The sequence below is a fragment of the Trichoplusia ni genome, chromosome 1 (assembly GCF_003590095.1).
Source record: "Trichoplusia ni isolate ovarian cell line Hi5 chromosome 1, tn1, whole genome shotgun sequence".
NCBI lineage: Eukaryota > Metazoa > Arthropoda > Insecta > Lepidoptera > Noctuidae > Trichoplusia > Trichoplusia ni.
The window spans coordinates 8,082,229-8,090,457 of record NC_039478.1 but is presented as its reverse complement, the minus strand read 5'-3'; positions in this window follow the sequence as shown (position 1 = coordinate 8,090,457).

The window sequence follows — 8,229 nt, the reverse complement described above, 5'->3', positions numbered from 1 at the left end:
TTTCACAATCGTCTGGTTTGCAAAGAGACAGCACCCTTGAATTCGTTTCCAAATCACTTCTCAGGGAAATAAGAAAAGGTCGGCTCCAGCAAGCTTAAAGAAAATTAAGAGATTATACGTACATATGTATCCGGCTTACAGAATAAATTTATTCATATTATATCCTTTTTCTTTTCTTCTCTTATACACCGTGATTTTTTAGTCGTCTTACAAAAGCAGCCCAGTTCATTTATCCAATGACTAGAACACGTTCATGATAAAAAAATAGGTATTTATGAGATTTGAATAAATTTAAAATGCAATTTTTATGCAATATTATGATGCAATTCGTTTTTATCAGTTTTAAGAGTATATTTCAGATTTCTCTTGTTTAATTTTTCTTCGTACTTATTATCTTAGTTGATGAAAAAAAAAAATAGCGCCTAGGGGTATTTTATGTCGGATACAGCTGCTTTTGTAAGACGACTAAAAAATCACGGTGTATAAATTTTTTGAACAAACGTACCTACACAAAAACATTGTTACTTAGTGTACTTGGAATATTAACTCATATTAACATTTAAGTTCATTAGTCAACATCACAGGTCCTCATAAGTACCTTCGTCCGACCTTAATACAAATACGCGGCCATCATACAACCTTTCACTGCGTTTACTTCAATTCAAGAAATTACTCAGAATTGTATGAATCATGTTCAAAAAACCGTTCAAGTGCGAGTCTGACTCGCGTATAAAGGGTTTCGTACCATATTAACAAACAAATGTATGAACAAGAAAAAAAATGGGAGTTTTACTTTAATATCTAGCATTTTTAGTGTAGTGGCAACAGCAATACGACATCTCTCGACATCAACAATCTAACTACCGCTGTTCATGAGGTGCAATCTGGCGATATAAAGACAAGCGGACAGGCAGCAGAACTTCAATATTAGGGGGTCCTTTCTGCTAAGGACGTTTCACAATTCGGCTGCAGAACCCTAAAAACATGTTCGTACAGTTCAAAACTGATACCATCATACCATCAGAGGCATCATGTATGATTGACAGCTGGTAATGATTCTAATGATTATATTTTAAAGGGTAAACGAACTAACTACTGTTTTAAAACCTTATTTGAATAAGCGATAATGGAAGGCGAATATTGAAATAGGTTTTATACCTAAACGATTGTTATTCGGGGCAATAACGAATGAGCAGAGGATCTTGTTCGTCTATCGTTAAACGGGATACAGTATCTCAAGGAGTTCTGGTTATCAATATTGTATTTTAAAAATATTGCAATTTATAATCATTAAAATTTTTCACACAACACCACTTCGCAAAATTTCATCTATTGGAGTTATGATATCTTTGTCATTGTTAAAAAGTGGAGACCGATAACCTATTTAGAACGTTACTTACCGAACCGACCGTGTGCTTATTAATTAGGCGATATTTCTAATGATGAAAAGTTCGTTAAATTTATTCTTCTATTCTGGTGAACCTGTAACCGCGAGTAAAATTCCCATTTACTCGTTTTTTCCGTCACTGTCTTTTGACCGTCCGTCTGTCGCAAGGCTTTCTCTCATAAACCGTAATAGCCAAACTGTTGAAATTTTCACAGTTGGTGTCATCGATTGCTGTAGTGTATTTTTTTAGATAATGTGTTGCTATATAGCCAATAATAAAAGTATCGAGGTTAAGTAATGATTAGTTATCACATAAATATGATGGGTGACCAAATACTTTTGCTCATTAGTTTTTTAGCCAATTTGTTTGAAACCCTCAATGTCACGAGTCCGACTGGTACTTGTTCGATTTTCGTATGTATAGCACACATACGCATATCATATCATTGTGTGCGTGCATATTTGTTCAATAAGATGTATTGTTTAATTATCGTAAGTTGGTTCCCGGAGGCTACATGTAAACTTAAATATTATAATATTAGTCTGTTAGTCTATTGACACTGAAATGTGATGATTGAATTTTACACATTAAGCGGAGCAAGTAGCAATTTATGACTAAGTTACTATGCTCTTAATGCGCGTATTACAAATGGCTTCAGGCATTACATATTACAATGTATCCAATTGGTTCGCAAGGATAGTCTAGGGGTATAGCCAAACCTATTGTGCGTGACGTGTCGCGGGTTGGATCCTTGAGTTCAAGTGTAAGCACTTGTGTGATCCATGAACGGTCCAAGTGATTTGAATTTTAATTCTAGAATAAAGTAATTATATTCCTTAGAACAAGATTTATTTAAAAACAATGTATTTGAGCCCCTGTTGTTCTACGGCTGAGTGCAGGCCTGTACCAAAACCTTCGAAATTCCTTGCCATGCTTAATTAAGTCTAAGGAAAGTTCCGGCAACTTGGCTGGCAGGATGTGGATGCAAGCAGCCGAAGATAGATCTCGATGGTGTGCAATTGGGGACACCAAAGTCCAAGCTCTTCAATCGGATTTCTAATCTCTCAGAGATTCCTTCTCCTTTTTGAGCTTCAAACTTTTTATTAACGACATGTATTTAAGTGCAAAATAATAAATACAAACATAGCTACTTTATGAAATAATCACACCGATACATAATCTTAATCTCGCGACCAACTAATTCACTAACCAGTTTATGGACCTCTCACACTTTGAATTTTATTAAACTCTTATCATATCAGCGTAATTTAATAAACATATCTTTTTAATAAAACCATTTGACACGACCTTCCGTCAACACCAATTAAAATTTGAATGTTCGTGCACAATGAATGTGTAAATAATTGTGACATTATGATATATGAGTCAAACCTTAATTATTAGCAATAAATAATATCAATAAAATAATCAATCAAATATCATTATTGCGATATAATTGCTAACCTTGAATGGCATTGTTGCAAAGGGTGGATCGATAAGTAAACGGTACTCATTTGCATATCTCGTATTTGTAATTATTTTTTATTAGGTTGTTCAACAGCCAGTAAACGTCCTCTTAAATAAATTCTCTAAATGCTACTCTTAAATTGATTTCAAATACAATCCGTGACGAATCGAATAATTAACTGAGTTGTCAAAATAAAAAGGTTTATTTATATTGTCTGCTTATAGGTAAATAAATAGATCAAACTTGTTTTTTTGTATTATGTGTCTACTACTGTAATCGATCTTGAATCGAAGTCGTCTAGACTTTTTTAATTAATTGAATTACCTCAGGCGACCAAATAAATAAAAATCAAGCAATAAAAAAATGAAGAATGTATTCCATATTTAAATCACTAAAATGGCTAAGTTAATAACATGACCGTCGTTCATTTTGATTATCTTTACTTAGCAACCGTCAAAAAGCCTTTATGCAGTACCTCTGTACTGCGTAAAGGCGGACGGTGCTTTTTGACGGTGACAGTAGTATATTGAAAAAAATGTTTAACAATAATATTGAACCATAATCACACACAGCAAAAGGCCTAAATTTGGTTTTACTTGATTAATACGATAAACTTTTTATACGGTTTTGAAATGTGTAAAACGATAATGTTTGAAATCGTTAAATGAATTCACGTTAAACACCATATATATAAATGGTGTATGCAAGTGTCATGATTATAAACAGTGGGGAGTACAATGTAAATGTTAATATTAATAAAAAATATATTGTAATAACATTTTCTTAAAGTGCAGCAATGCGTTATTGCTTTATTTACATGTTTTCATTTCATTTAATCCATCAAATCATTTAAAATCACTAAAGAATTGTTTGTTTTTCTTTTTTAGAGTATTTTATTAGACAATCATGGACGTGCTGCAAAAAGTTTTAAAGAAGCAAGTAAACTTACATTTCAAAATTAGGAAATTATACGACAGTAACAAGAATTACATGGTATTTTTTGTATTAAAAATGTTAAGATGCAAAAACTATTTTGTAGGAAAGAGAATTTAGGATTTCTGCCTTTAGGACACACTTACTTTTAAAATAAACTAAGAGTCGCAACTAGACTGACTAAAGAGTCTGAAATGTTGTGTTCTGTTCATCTGAAATGTTGTCCAAAATTAATCATGTACCGTTATTATAATAAAAATAATAGCCCAAAGTAATTAGGTCTCCACTGTTACCATTATGTATTAAAGCTTACAATTCAGATTGTCAGTACAATTACTCCGTAATTGAATGGCCAATGAATATGTTTGTAATGTTAAACTCTATTGCTATTATATCGACATAATACTATACCGTTCCAATTATATTTATTTTCATTGTATCTTTACATTGTAGGTCGGAACGCTTTTTTAGCCTGTGTGGAAGTATAAATTCTAAAAATAAGTATTTCGTTATTTTTTACATCGATATATCACTAATATAATAAATTCGAACATATGTACGTGAGTTTGTGAATTTTTCTTAAACCTTCACGATCAAACAACTGGATGTAGTTAGCTGATACTCTGAATTAGCATGTGGCCAATTTTTTTTTTTATTTCTCGATACTAAAGAGTTATTGTTTTTGTAGCTATACCTGACATCTAGGCGGACAAAGGTTAGAGTGACAACTGTAAGACATGTTTTTGATATATGAGATGATGAGTATTATTGCAGTTGTAAATGGATTTGCATCTCACTTGATGTAGTGGTGCTGTGGTGATAGGCCTTTTGAACCTAGATAACTTAAAATACTTAACATCTCAAAGCCATAAACCTAGGTCAACCGCTTAAGTGATACACATAACCGGACATAAAGACCACTTCCTCTGAAACATCGTGTGTCATGTAACAAAACTATAATCGAACAACGTAATACCCACGTGTGTACCGTTCATAAACAATACAGACCAGTAAATAGCCATGAAACTCACTAACAACACGCCACTCAATGATGTAATTCATAAAAGACTCGGATAAAACTCACGTTTAATTGAAACGGAAAGTTATGGCGATTTTATGATGGCAAGTCTCGCAACATGATTTACTGTGTCAACATGCACTGGAAACCTACCACAATATCTGACAGTAATGGCATTGTATTCGTGGAAGAGGGACGACACTCTACATTTTGTAGAGCGCGCTTTCTTTCACCATCGCAACAATGGTGGGAGGCCTCATGAACTGCCAACATTTTTCGACTACACAGTATAATTTTCATATAATTCGCTTAATTATATTTGACATTTCATTCTGAGTGCATTAATTAGGCTAAAAGTTTTGCATTCAGGCAAAAAGAGATGTTTTTATTGGGTCAACAATCTCTCCGATGGCCGCAATAAATCTGGATTGGCAAGATCTAAAGAAAATAATAATATGAATATTAATTAAATCCCATTAGCCTCTGACCCTCAGCTGGTCTTATCTGCAAAAAGGGGTTACCTCACTAGCTCACATATTTTGAGTTAGGAGTTTTCATTAAAATATTAGTAATCCATTTTTTCTTACAACCCGGCGCGATCGTCCGATAAGCTGCGTGAGCAAAATTCTGACAATCCCTTCCGCTCAATCCAAAGTGGGAGGAGTCATTTGATGACTTCTCACCCGGAAAAAAGGTTTTTTACGATGTTTTCTGTAACTGGTTATCATCAGTAATTAAATCAAGCTTCGAGTTAAGTTCAGTATACTACAAATCTCTATGGTAGAGCCATATTCGACTCTACTTTGCTTCTCGTAAAAATCCAAAGCTAATACCTACGAACCTTAATGTAACGTTCAATAATTAAACACAAGAACATAATGATTCCATTCTTGGTTACATCTTGCCGCTCTCTGCTCGTATGGTGTCGTGTGAAACATCGATGAAACGGTTCAAGGTATTGGGAAATTCCCTGCATTGTTCTAAAACCTTTGTGTTATGAACCAAACGACCTTTGAATTAATATAAGATGGTATTTTTTGGATTACTTAACGAAGGCTCGAAGAGTTTGAAATATATTTTTGTATCTGAAAGTATTTAAATCGCACCGATGTTTTTTATTTGAATTGGTTTTATAATTTTATGTTTTACCTATTAGCTCTATCAAAACTTATGATGTTAGATTTGCCATTCAGTTTCGATGGTCTAGGAATACACTTCCCTATGTCTAGGAATAGTCTAAGGCATTCGATCAATTTTCTCCATACTTGCTAGCTGGCTGCTCTAAACGAAAGGGTCCATAAATATTATAATGTCTTTGCATTACACAATCAGTTGCCAAAATGATTAACAGACGGTCATTACACAAACCAATAAGTTAACATTTCGAACTCATTAAAATTTTCACCTTAAAGTAATTTATTAAACTGGAGCAGTGGCGCTTGTTCCTAAAGGTCCAAGTTCATTTTCTTTTCTTTTATACCATGTACGAATTACCCAAGTAAAGTAAATGTATCTGAGTAAAAAAATAATGCCAAAGATGTGCTTTTTTAGTCCTCAGCGAAGTATTTGTCTAAGCTATCAGCTACTTTGTATCTACTAAACCTCTTATCAAAATAGGCAACGGAACATCCAATTCAAAAAAGTATAAGTTGAACAATAAGCTGAATATCATTTTAATATTGACATAATTCTAACGAGACATCAACCAGCCCACAAAAATGCAATATATTTTTTAATACGTAAATTTAAGACAGAAAAAAGTCAAACAATACAATAACATTCTATGTATATACATTTTGTTATAAAAGATTAAAGCGATATATATTGTGGCGCACGTTTTGGACGGGACCTGAGGCCACGGTAATGAAGAGTTACTACGGTGTTGATTTTAACATAATGAACTGAGTAATTTCAGAAACGGCTTGAAAAAACAAGTGACACACCGCAAGCACGAGTGGAAAGCATAAAATATATACAAGATGAAGCGAATTGTTTGTGATACGAGGTGGCTATGTTTTTCTTCATTTCAGTAAAGTTCAATATTGTTTACATTTTGCAGTGATTCAGAAGTTTTTGATTCTGATTTTAATTACCTCTAGACAGTGTTTAAACATTGTAGAGTTTGCACTCTACGCTCTACATTTTTATCATAATAAATTTTTTAAGAAAATCCTTTAAAACAGTATTACAGCAAAATTGTTGCAAAACTGTTTAATGGTTAAAGCGTACAAATTTAACCAAAACCACTTCATTACACACAACTTATACAAAGTCCAAGAAAACCCTTACCATACGCATCACACGCTACACATAACTAACAAACTGGTTACAATCTCAGCTTAAGTTCAAGTCCTTCATTCACGATAAGACCTGATTCTAGCTGTAACTGGAGTATAACATCTCCAACCGTTATGGCATTAGACCCAAGATGACCGGCAACGAGTTCTTTATCTAACTTCGTCCGCTACACTGCATAATGACGCGTTAGTTTAATATGAAACGGTACATATCGGAAAAAACTTTAATAACTACATTGGTTATACGAGAATATAATGTTTAAAGCAACCGTGAATGATGTGGGCAGAGAACTTAGGTTAATATTTTCTCAAGATGGCTTAGCAAAAAGTTCAGGAATATAAGTTTAGTATCTTAATGCAGTTTTAATAGGAGAGTAAAGAATAATGCAATTAAATTGCAAATTCCATTCAATGATATCCGAACTAATATTAACCAAGTTTCTCTAAGTATTAGGAGCATTATTAAGTTTCAGGAGCATGACTTTTTGAAAAAAAAAATTGCTAAACTCTACGCATCATTTGCTCAAGTATTTAGTCACTTCCATAAAAAATACGACACATACCTGCAACAAAAGAACCGTTTTTTAAATAATAATAAAGAATTGTTAACTAAAGAGCCGTGTGTATTCCTCGGGAGTAGACTTTTGGCAGTTTCTCGTGAAAAACGATTAAATGTCATGACTGTTATTGCATTTTAATAAGGCTTCGTCCGGTACCGCACTGCGGGCCCGCGGCAATTCTTCCCTCTTCTTGTACAACATTGTTTGAAAAACATTTTTAATATAACTCACGTTTACTCGCTATATTTATTGAACCCGAGATATGCTTATCTGCCAAAATATGCTCACGAAAATAACAAATGTGAAAAATATTCAAATCGAAATTAATTTTTGGTTTATTGAAAATTGATCAACGATTCGTATTTTTTTTTTGTTGATTTATTACGCATTTATTGTGAATTGGATAGTGGAATTTATTGCGGGCGTTATTTTAAATTGTTAGCTTCGCTAGTCGATAAGACTATTACTCGAGATTATACAACAAACAACGTTTTTAGCCCACAGAGTTCCATCGTTGAGCTCCATCAAGGGTCATAAGTAACCTTCCACAGAACACATACTTATA